The sequence below is a fragment of the Eptesicus fuscus genome, chromosome 2 (genome assembly GCF_027574615.1).
Source record: "Eptesicus fuscus isolate TK198812 chromosome 2, DD_ASM_mEF_20220401, whole genome shotgun sequence".
Taxonomy (NCBI): domain Eukaryota; kingdom Metazoa; phylum Chordata; class Mammalia; order Chiroptera; family Vespertilionidae; genus Eptesicus; species Eptesicus fuscus.
The window spans coordinates 86,213,993-86,226,595 of record NC_072474.1 but is presented as its reverse complement, the minus strand read 5'-3'; the positions used below and the strand labels follow the sequence as shown (position 1 = coordinate 86,226,595).

General features: G+C 48.0%; 1 protein-coding gene across 1 annotated transcript in view; it reads right to left on the bottom strand.

Annotated features, from left to right (window-relative positions):
* The window catches only part of SCFD2 (sec1 family domain containing 2), a 326,381-nt gene that overhangs the window by 41,271 nt on the left and 272,507 nt on the right, over positions 1-12,603 (bottom strand). The gene's annotated exons all lie outside the window — the stretch shown is intronic.

Below are 12,603 nucleotides of genomic sequence, written 5' to 3'. Positions count from 1 at the left end.
AATACATAACAATACAATTATAATATTATCCTATGTAATAAAAGCCTAATATGCTAAGTGTCCAACCATTAGACCGTTCAACCAGTCGCTATGACACACACTGACCACCAGGGGGCAGACGCTCCAACCAGTACGTTAGCTTGCTGCTGGGGTCCAGCCCATTGGGACTGGGCAAGACAGGCCAGACACGTCCTGGAGCCCTCCCGTGGTCCATCCCTGGCCGGCCAACCTCCCGCTGTCCCTCCCCAGCTAGCCAGCCCCGATCGGCCCGATTGGGACTGGGTGAGACAGGCCGGACACACCCTGGAGCCCTCCTGTGGTCTCTCCCCAGTTCCGATCATGCACCAGCAGGGTCCCTCGGCCTGCCCTGTGTCCTCTTGCAATCCGGAACCCCTCGGGGGATGTCGGAGAGCCAGTTTTGGCCTGGTCCCTGCAAGCCAGGCTGAGAGACCTCACTGGTGCACGAATTCATGCACCGGTCCTCTAGTATTATATATAAATAAATATACGTATATGAGGTCCCATATTTATACTACAGAGGCAACTTGTATCTGTGTCAGCAATCTAATGTTTAATGACCTAGTGTGACTTTTTAAAAGATCATTTTTACTTTTCAATTATAGTTGACACACCATACAAAGTTATTAAGAGTACTAGAGGCCCAGTGCATGAAATTCGTGCACTGGTAGGGTCCTTAGCAGCTGCCGGCTGCCAGCTGAGGCCTCCCTCCCTTCCTTCCCCCAGCCGGCCCTGCCCCCTGGTCGAACTCCCAGACAACTCCCTGTCGAGGGGACAATTTGCATACTATGCTTTTATTATATAGGATTACTGACTATGTTCCCCATGCTGTGCTTTACCTCCCCATGACTGTTCTGTAGTGTGACGTTTACATTCCTCTAATCTAAAAGAATCACATCTCAAAGGTCGGACTGCAGGTTTACAGAGCTCATGTCCTCAGTCATTGCAGAGCCCTGATCTATACCTCATGGCAGGGGCCCTCAGCAGGTGTGGAGGCAGTGACATGGATCTGGATGAGGGTGTGAGCGAAGCTGGCCCAACAGATAAAATCAGAGTCAGAGACATCCAGGTGATGCTGCAAAGGCCCCGAAATGGTCCACAAAGCCTGACCACGTCCTGCAGTCCCTCCCAAAGTCTCCCCCAGGTTCCCCTCACACACAGATTCTTGTTCCACTGTCTCCTGCTCAGTGTCTTGAAATGTCCTAGCCTGTGGCCTAGAGTTGCTGCTCAAATGACCAGGAGGGAAGTGGAGGCAGGATGGCGATCAGCTCAGCAGGCAGGGGCTCTCCTTGGTTCATTGCCAACCCCCAGCCCAGGGCCTGGCTCACAGGAGGCACCCACTAAATAACCCTTAAACCAGTGAGTGGGGAAGACAGAGGGGTGACAGGGAAAAGGGTTGAGTCAGACCAGCATGCTGTAAAGCAACAGCACTGCTTCTCGCGGAGCTGATAAACTGCCTCTGCAGGAAATTTCAAACAAAGAGCTCCCAGATGGCGCTGAGCAGTTGCAGCCGCATGCTAAGCGGGTCGCCTCCCAAAGGCTTCTTAAGAAGCGCAACCTCAGTTGGCCGCATAAATTCTGTTTTTTTCTTTAACAAGCAAAACGAAACTCGACGTGGTTAAAGTATGCATGGATATGAGGTAAAACTGTCTTAAACAGGAAGAGAATGATAAATACAAACTTCAGTAAGTGATTACCTCTGGGTGGGGGTGGGTAGGTAAGCCACCCTTTGGGATAGGGTGATAGGTTCATGGGTGTTTATGATGTAACTAGAGGCCCGGTGCACGAAATTTGTGCACGGGTAGGGTTCCTAGGCCTGGCCGGCGATCAGGGCCCATCGGGGCCTTCCTTCCCCAGCGGCTAGCTGGGGCCTTCCTTCGTTCCACACCGCCCCCTGGTGGTTAGCGCACATCATAGCGAGCGATTGAACTCCTGAAGGGACACTTTGCATATTAGCCTTTTATATATATAGATTATGCTTTATAACACATATGTATCATATAACCTTTTAAATGTATCATCTATCATAAAAAAATGTAACAAAACAGAAACCGGCCACACTCCTTTTTAAGCCTCCAGCGAATTCAGCTCTCTGAACCAGCTGAACGAAGGATGGACGACAGCTGAGGTCTCTTATTATTAGGCCGGTTTGGGATGTGTGGTGGACGGGAAAGGCTTGTTCAGTCTCGAGAAAATGTCACTTCCCAGAATTGGAGCCCAAGCCCTGAGGCTTTTTGTGAGAGAACATGTTGGGACACCGGAAGGAAGGAACGCTGTCAGGAACAGGCTTCGGAACTGGCATGGTCAATGGCAGGGTGCAGGCCGGGTTGGCAGGGAGGCCCAGGGTGTGGGATGCAGAATCAGGCAGTGGGGGGGAGCATCCCCTTGAACCTGACCGTCTGCACTGTTTCAGGAGATGCCGAGGCAGCAAAAAGGACAACACTGGATCATCCAGAAGGAAACAGCCCATCTATTTCAAAACAATTATCTCAAAGTATCCTTTCTGATCACCCTGACTATACGAACGTAGTTCCTTTATCTTAACCTTTTCTGTGGTTAAATAAGGGAGCCCTTAAGGACTCTGTAAAACATATGATACTGTAGTATCATGTTAAATAATACAATTTAATATGTTGGTTATTACATTAACCTAAATCACCTTAGACAAGGAGATCTGGAAGTTCAGCACTCTGAATAACTGAAATACCATGTTTGAGGCTATTTCTTTAAAAAGGTAGGCATCCATTTCTGATGGGTTACATAATCTCCTATTATGGGGCTACCACCAGGGGACAATCAGATCTCCCTCCTATCATTTCAACTTTGGATCCCCCTTTCCAGGAATGAAACCTGCCACAGGTGGGGGAACTGCCCACACAACCACGTATGCCAGCGGTCATGCTCACAAACTTTCCCATTCTCCTGCCCACGGAGGTGGCATACAGCTCCTGACCATAATCACAGACCAGCTCTCAAAGGCAGCACAGCCTGCTACGAGCGCTTCCTCACAGGCTGGCTGTCTTTATTCTGTTGAATTAATTCTATTCAATTACAAACTTGCTATAGGTACTGCGGTCCCCTTTCAAAGTGTGCTGACACTGCTGGTGGTTCTGAACAGCTTGGCATGGTTTGCTGGATGACATCTCGGAGCTGACTTGAGAGATTACCTGCATCTGGTTGTTTGCAAAAGCTGGCAGGTGGCGGAGCCCCTGGGAGCCACGCTGCACCTCCTAGGACGCTGCACAAATTCTCCATTTGGTCTCATTTTCCGGGCGGGGGGAGAGGAAGGCTGTATTATGTGCGTGGAAAGGCATCACCAACCATGGCCGCGAGTTAAGCGCAGTTGGCAGTTTTTACATTAGTATTTGCTTGCTTCTTGCTTGTTCTTTTTGGGGTGCTACGAAAGCTGAAGCAGCAACAAAGATAACAACACACAGAATGGATATAAATGTACGGTGGGGGAAAACTGATCTGCTTACACTATTTTTCTTTTTCTTTTTTAAAAAAATATATTTTATGGATTTTTTACAGAGTGGAAGGGAGAGGGATAGAGAGTCAGAAACATCGATGAGAGAGAAACATCGACCAGCTGCCTCCTGCACACTCTCTACTGGGGATGTGCCCACAACCAAGGTACACGCCCTTGACTGGAATTGAACCTGGGACCCTTCAGTCTGCAGGCCGATGCTCTAGCCACTGAGCCAAACCGGTTAGGGCTATACTATTTTTCTTTACCTTGCACAATCACTGCCATCATTTGATTTTAGCAGTTTCAGAACCAACGAGCCAGTCTGGCACTTCAGAGCGATGGAAACGAAGCCCAGATGCCCCTTCCCTGGAGAGCCCTTCCAAGACCTGCTGGAGGCTGATTCCTGTCCTCCGGGAAGTGGGGCTGATGGGCCAGCACCTGCAACCAGCCCTGGACCTCCCAATGTCCAGTGCAGAGATGCAGGGAGGGGCGGTCCTACCTGAGGCAGCTGCAGCAGAGGCCCCGGCCCACTCCCCCCGCCCGAAGAACACCTGGAAGGCTCCCTGGAGGTGCCAGCAAGGAAGGAAGCTGTGAAGGACCACATCAAGACGCGGTGCTTCTGCTCCTGTCTGAATCTCAGTCCAGGTCTTGCTGCTGGTTTTAAGAACAGTACCACAGGACTTTTAAGAGATAAGGTTGTACTTTGAGACCTGCCCAAGAAAACTGAGAGTGTGGGAATAATAGAATAATAGGTGTCATTTCCGGCCGTGATGTGTCACTGGGAAGTGCTTTCTTACCCAAGTAACAATGAGTACGTCACTCAAGGTTTGGCTTGTCTGCTGATTGCACAAACCTGTGCTGCAGCTAACTGTCCACTTGTAGAGAAGGGTGAAACCAGAAGGCCCAGGCACAGCACACGTCCAAGCCTGGCCCTCCTCTGCCTCTTGTTCTCACTCTCACTGAGAGGAGCTTTTGAAGAGTCTCACCGTCTTTTCCTTTAGTTCCTTGATCCCCAGCTGCAGTGAGCTTGCTATCATGAGCTTTCTAAGTATGGAGGGACAGTCTTGTCTTTTCATTTACTTTTGGCAAAGGCTAGGTGGTTAATAATATGGAATCATTTTCTGATCTATTTGAGAAAAAGGAAGAACAAAAGGGAAGCTCACTGGCCTAAAGTTCCTTTCATCCCCTTTGTTTCTTAAAAGAACAGAAGAGCACATGGAGTTTATTTTTCTTCCAGTAGCAGACAGATCAAATGAGAGCCCCACTCCCAACACTCACAAAAATCCCCCTCTGCCTCCGTGTAAGGTTCCACTGCACCTGCTGTTGTAAATCTCCATTGAACCGAGCCAGCCTCGCTACGCCTGAAATATAAGCTCCCGCTCAATGAGGCCTCTTATCTACCACTTTTCTGTATTTTCCTTCGGAGGCAGCGTGGATTAGTGTGTGGGTGAGCCATGCCTGATTCAGAGATGGGATGAGGTCCAGCGAGGGCTGCCAGTGGGCCCGTGGCATGGGGGAGAAGGGTGAAAATGCACCCCTCCCCTCGCTTCTTTTCAAGGCAAGGAAGGGCCTTGAGGGTGGACCCCGCCATCCAAGGCAGAGGACCAGGAAAGCTTGCAGGCGGATGCCTTCCTCCTGCAGCTCAGGGTCTGGAAGGGGCAGGAGAGAAGGCAGCTGGTCTCCCTGCACCTTGACCCCGAGGATGGGGCCAGCTTCCTGCTGGGGTGGAGAGAGCCGCCACCTGCAGCCTCCTAGGAGCCGACCTGCCCCAACCCCAATCCAGTCTTACGCTCCATCTCCTTCAGCCTTTGATGGAGGCAGCTAAGGGTGGTTTAAATGTCAATGGGAAGGAACTATCACAAAGTGTTAAGGTTTCTAAGCGTTCATGTTCCCTGGGCAGGGACGTCCTTAAGCCCACAGCTGTTTTCACAGTTACTCCATGTCCACCACGTGTCCTGGAGGGTATGGGGGGCCTGGACTCAGACCCCAAACTCTTCTCCCTGAAGAGTGGGTATGGGGAGGGGCTGAAGAACCGGTGAGCTACAGCCAGCTCATCATCCAGTTACTACATTTAACTCGGGAGCAAAGTCAGAGCTTCTTGTTTTGCTGAAAGGGCACGGGAGCTGACAGTGACTTTAGAAATCAAAACTCCAGAGTGGTTAGGATTTCTTTTAGGTCTCCACCAGGGAAAGAAAAACGATCAACCCAGATCGTCCAGGGTGGTAACTGGAATTCTCTCTTCACACACCAGCCAACATCTGCCTTCATTTCTGCACCAAGTGCTTGCCTCCCTCCAGGTGAAAACATTGTGCAGCGAGCTCAGGACTAGGATGTCCCAAAGGTTTCACATGAAACGAGAGTTCTCAGAATAGCAAGGGGCGTGGCACCTTCTTTGGGACCAGGCATTCGGGAGGTGGCCAGGACATTGAACGTGTGGCTGGATTCAAGATGTGTAATTCTTCTGAAAACAAAAAGCAATAACCAAACACCCCCCAAATCCATGGAGAATGCTGGCTGTGGGCCAGGGCTGTTTCCAGAGGCCGGCTATGCTGTCTGCTCTGTTGGCCGTGAGCAGCCTCAGGGACTGATCTAGGCAGGAAGCCTCTGAAGCAGCAACTCCTTGAAACGGCCTCTCCAGGGGCCTCGGTAACGCCTCACACAGTCACACACACACCAGCATGCACGGGCTCTTGCTGTGTGTTCAGCGCCCAACATGCGCCACCTCAGTCCACTTTGCAGAATATATATTAGGGAAGGGTTGGAGAAATGTGTAAGGATATAGGTTCCAAGGGCGGTCATATTTATATTGTTTATAACAGTGAAAAGCTGGAATTAAATTAAGCACCCATCAATATGAGGGCAAAAATGTATGTGTGACCTACTATATATTGACAAAAGAAGATGCCTGTGCAGGACTGTTAAGCAACAAGAGTAGGTGGAACAGTAGGTATAGTACACATGCTATACAGTATACATGCCATTTTATATTTTATTTTATTATTATTTTTAAATGTATTTTTATTGATTTCAGAGAGGAAGGGAGAGAGGGAGAGAGAGAGAAACATCAATGATGAGAGAGAATCATTGACTGGCTACCTCCTGCACAACCCCTACTTGGGATCGAGCCCGCAACCCGGGAATATGCCCTTGACCAGAATCGAACCTGGGACCCTTCAGTCCGCAGGCCGATGCTCTACCCAGTGAGCCAATCCAGGCAGTTATTATATATTGCCATTATATATTTTAGACACACGCACACACACACACACACACACACACACCATATATATTACAAACTGTTAACAGTCATTATTCCTCTAGAATTTCCTAATTAAACTTTCTGCAATGAAAGAATGTTCTATATCTGTGTGGTCCAATATGGTAGCCACTAGCTACATATGGCTATTGAGAATTCAAATGTGGCTAGTGTGACTGAGGAATCTCAATTTTAAATTGCATTTAGTTTAATTTACTAGTCATATGTGCCTAATGTATTAGACAGTATAGCTCTAGAATGTAAGCTGAGTGAAGACCAAAATCTTTGTTTTAATTATTGATGTATTTGAACCTCCTAAAGTAGTGTTTGTGTCTGGCACATATAGAGGGTGCTCAATAATTAGCTATTGAATGAAACAATACCTATCAAAGGTTATCTCTGGAATCATGGGAGACCACCTTCTACTTTATGTACTTTTGTTTCGTTTGATTTTGTTTTAAAGCACAAAATTTCAGTTTAAAATTAGCAAAACAATAAAGATATTCCAGTTCTGAAAAGCTATACACATCAATCTCTTCCTTTTCCTTTTCATAGCTGCCCAAAGCACCACCCCCTTTGGCCAGTGGAGAGAAAGGCTGGCCCTGGGCAGGGGGATAATTAATTCCTGGCTACCTAGACTGACCTTCCCCAAATGAACATGCCTGAATGCCACCGTTCCACCTGCCTAACCTTGCCACCTTATCCCTCATTCATGGCAGAAATCAGACTCTCAGTTTCTTTTTTCACCCTTCAATGTGGTCTCTGAACAAGTCAAGAGCAGAGTCTATATTTCCAGTGGAGAAGAAAACCTGATGGGAAAGACTGACTCCCCCGTTAAACGTGGGGTCAGGTACATTCTACTTTGCTATTTACAGGGTCAGCCCCAGCCCTGATTTACACAACCTTTCTAGGTTACAGAGTGTCTTCAAATAAGACCCTAAGATGCCTCTTCTCTTCCCCTGGCACTCTCAAGTCTGTTTGCTTTTCTGAGTCCTGCCAACACCCACTCAGCTCTCTCCACAAGCTTTAGTGAGCGCCACCGCCTGGCTTCCGATGTCAGGCCGGCCCCTCCAGCTCCTGCCCCAGCTGCTCAGGCCCCTTCACTCTCTGCCTTCTTCAGCTCAGTGTTGGCTAAATCCATCTTCCCGAATTTTAGCCCTTGCTTTGTCACTTTCACTCCTGCTCCTTCTGTGTCCTGCCTGTTCCATTATTTACTCAGTCTTTTCCTGTCAGTTAACTTTGAATCAACTCCTGTATTTATTAGTTCTATGTAAGCTGATCCGATGGGCTAATATTTACTTATTTTAGCATGTACCAGAAAACGCATAGCTGTGAAAATAGAAAATTCAAGGTTGGTCAAGCCAGCTTTTAAGAGAAGGAAGTTCTCTTATTATTCCAAGAAAGGGGTCAAGGATTAGGCTGGATTTTAAATTTCATGAGGGTAGAGCCCATTCATTGATTAACTCAACAAATATGTACTGAGTACCTGACATGCGCACCGTTCTAAGCATGGGATACAACAGCAAACAAAACAAACATTTCTTCCTGCATCAAACGCCATTTGCATTTCCCTATGCCTAAAAATGACGATAATGGTGAACCTTTATTGAGCACTTAGCATGTGGAAAGTACTATTCTAAGTACTTTATATGCATTCATTCATTTAATCCTCAGGACTATCCTATGAGGTAGGTGCTGCCACCACCCCATCTCACAGATGAAAGAAATGAGGCACAGAGAGGTTGAGTCACTTGCCCAAGGCCACATAGCCAATTAATGGCAGAACCATCACTTGAACCCAGGCAGTCAGGACCCAGAGCCCAGACTCTTTAATGTTACATTTTTACCACAGCAGGTAATCAATAAACCACCGAGTGATGATGATAAGAAGTACAGCATGAACACAGTAAAACAGCCCAAATGTAAGCAAAGAGCCAGGAGAAGGGTCAGTTTAAATTATGGCAAGCTTAAACTCTAGGTTAGTTTTGGAAAGAAACGTACTTTTATTACCTTCAAGGGCACATCCTAGGGCTAATCTAGTCATGGGGAATCTACTCACAAGCAGAGGGCTCTGCTGCCTGTTGTACGGACTAATGAAGACTGGACTGCAACTCAAGAGCCTATTGCTACTAACACTTAGTGTCATTCAAGCAATTTCTTCTCTGGAGAAGTCTACACACTCACAATCTTATTGATTGTACTCATTTGCTCAACAGCCCTCCCTCTAAATTTAGGTCAAAGTAACTTCAGATTTCATAGTACTTTAATGTCAACTCATCTGAAGTATTGCTGTGGTGGTCATTGGTGTTCAACAACACCCCAAGTCTTCTCTTCCTGCCGTGTGGTAGGATCACACGCTTCCCTGAATAAGGTGGGTTTACTGTGGGTGGCAAACTATGTCAGTGACATGTGCCACTTGCGAGTGGAAGCCTTTAAAATCTGATACGCAATTTACCGCTTCCGTCCACCTGCCTCAGTCATCAGGAAAAGCATTGTTGTTTGAAGCCACTGAGGTTCTGGTGGTGTTGGTTTTTAGTCCATCCTAACTGATAGAAACACTAACCCTCCAAATCCCGGATGAAAAAGAGGCAAATGCATGAAGACTCTATATAGCCAATTAGGAGGGACATTACAACACACAGTGACCTTTACTGTATTTTAGACATTTACAAGCTGACACACCTAATCTTCTGGGCAGCACTGAGAAGTAGGTATTACATCCATTGTGCAGACGTGAAAACTGAAGTTCGGAGAGGGAAGGGGCTTTGGCTAAGGTTAGATAGCTAGTAAGTGACAGAGGTGAGCTTCAAATTCAAGTCTGTCTGAAACCTGTGATGATGCTATACTTTCTACAGAAATCATGTGCAACTAGCTTACACGCAGGGCCAAACATAGGAACATTAGGTGGGAGAGGCATTCCGTCATTCCGCAAACATACAGGACGTGTCCTTACGAAGCGTCAGGCACTGCAAAAGGGCCCTCAGAGTGAATGACGTATGGCCTCTGTGCTTGAGGAGCTGACAGCCTAGCATAGGCTACAGACAAGTAAAGTGGCCATTTCAATACGGTTCAATGAACTATTTGGCTAGGCAAGATGGGGTGGGGTGTGGGGGTATACTAAAAGCTACGGAAGAAAAAAAGGGAAAAAAATGAGAAGGAAAAACTAGGAAAGCAAATGAGAAATGATGGCCAAATAAAGACGTGTCATTCACGTAATTCTTACCCTGCTCAGATTTGAACACATTTGGTAGGAATATGCCATCTGCCTCACCCTGGCAAATAGTACTATGATGGCATGCAGCCACTGGCTGATGACATCAAAGACACCCGAAAAAGCCAAAAGAGGCAGCTCCACCCTGCTGGTAACAGCAGCCTCCAGTCCAGCTGGCTCAGGAATTCAAACCCAAGCAGAGAGCACACATTCCTCAGGTGGCTGGCACCCCAATTCAGGAGGACGAGGACTGGACATTTTGCTTGCTGGTCTTATATATATATATATATATATATGGCCCAGTGCATGAAATTCGTGCATGGGCGGGGGGTGTCCCTCAGCCCGGCCTGTGCCCTCTCACAATCTGGGACCCTCTCACAATCCGGGACCCTTCAGGTAGGGTCCCTAGGCCTGGCTGGCGATCAGGGCCTATTGGGGCTTTCCTTCCCCTGGCTGCTGGCAGCTGGCCCCTTCCTGGTCACTGCCACTGCTTGCCATCCATGTGGCGCTGCCCCCCTCCCCCACCACCGGTCGCCTCCCTCTGCAGGTGACAGGCATGGGGTGCAATCGCTTGGCTGGCCTGGGCCTCCCTCTGCGGGGCTATCACTGGCCGGCCCGCACACCCGCCACAGTATCACTGGCCAGTGGCCTGGGCCTCCCTCTTTGGGGCAATTGATTGCGGAGCCCCCCATCAATTGCCCCGCAGATGGTGGCCTGGGCCTCCCTCTGTGGGGTGATGGTGGGCCCCCCAACCAATCGCATCGCACCCGCCTTGGCTGGCCTGGTGCCAGTGCGTGTCATAGCGTGGTCGTCTGGAAGGTCATCCGGACAGTCATTCTGCTGTTCAGTTGATTTGCATATTATGCTTTTAATATATATATGTGTGTGTGTGTGTGTGTGTGTGTGTGTGTGTGTTTTTTTAGAAAGAGAGAGGAAGGTAGAGGGAGAGAGAGAGAGCGAGAGAAACATTGATGTGAGAGTGAAACATTGACTGACTGCCTCCTACACACCCTCTACTGGGGATCAAGCCCGAAACCTGGGCATGTGCCCTGACCAGGAATCAAATTGGAAATCTTTTGGTACACGGAATGATGTCCAATTCACTGAGCCACACTGGTCATGGCTTCCCTACTCATTCTAGACTTTTTGACTTATCATCAGACCTTGTACAATGCCTGACATACAACAGTCAATCCATGTTGATTGGTCACCTGACAGAGAATGAACAGAGCTGTGGCGGTAGAAAGGTGTCTAAGAAGCACCAAAAGGTGTGAAGCCCTTGGCAACCAGTATTGGACTTCAGAATGAGTCAGGCTTCTTTTGATTATACCTCAGCCATGCAGGTCTGCATTCTGAGCTTCAGAAGGAGATCCCTCTCCTTTGGAAATTAAGAAATGAATGGTTCTCTTGGGTGGAAATATTTTAGGACCACATCCAGACCCATGAGGTCTAAGGAGAAATAGAAATCCTACTTTGGGCCCTAACCAGTTTGGCTCAGTGGATAGAGTGTCGGCCTGTGGACTCAAGGGTCCCAGGTCCGATTCCGGTCAAGGGCATGTACCTTGGTTGCGGGCACATCCCCAGTAGAGGGTGTGCAGGAGGCAGCTGATTGATGTTTCTCTCTCATCGATGTTTCTGACTCTCTATCCCTCTCCCTTCCTCTCTGTAAAAAATCAATAAAATATATTTTTTAAAAAGAAATCCTACTTAGGAAATTACTGGTATAGTCTTGGTCTTTGGGCAATTTAACAACCTAACTATAGAAGGATTATCACATTAAGGAAGGGATTTGAAGATGATCTGGAAGGACTCCTGAAACCTGGAGATTCCAATGGCAGCTAGGGAAAGGCACACAGGTGAAATAACAGGAAACATAAAATTCTGCTCCCATGAGTTTAAATTTCAGAAGGGCTCTTAGTATCCCTAAGCCATCTGGTCTCTGAGGGCTTAGACTGGGTGCATCTGTCCTTGGCAATGGGCAAAGGCCTCTTGTCGTGGGACAAAGGACTAGGGAGGAGAAGACACAGACAGATAGAAAGTTGGGGAGGGAAGGGCATTTCAAGCGGCAGAAAGAGACCATGCTGCTCTCTGGGGGTAGAAATGAACATGTTCTATGGCGCAGGCACGGTCCTCCCTCTGTGAGAAACATCCTTCTGGATCCTGTACCTGGGAAACTCTTCTTTTCCTTGACATACCAGCTTGGAAGATACCTTTCCCAAGCAATCTCCCTTGGTTTCCCCAGGCCCTGGTTATCAGCGTGGAAGCCGAGGTGCTGAGACATAGCTAAATCCTGGCCATCAGCCTCATTCCTTCTTAGCATGGTTCTAGAAAGATGATGACTTAAAACATATTGATTAAGTACCTACTACGCACTGGCTACAGTTTCTATGAGATGCATCTACAAACGAGCACAGCACTCCTGCTTCAGGGCGCTTACATTCTGGTTGAGGAGACGGACAATAAACAAATAGACATGTAAGAAAACAGACCACGGCAGATCCGGTGGCTGCTTTCCGACACCTCTTTTAGCTTCCTGTGTACAGCAGAGCCTAGGAAACTAAACTTTTCACTTCTTGGTTTCTTGCCCAGTAGCTTAGATGCTCCCTTGCCATCGTCTCAAAGATCCCAGAAATACTGTGTTGGAGCATC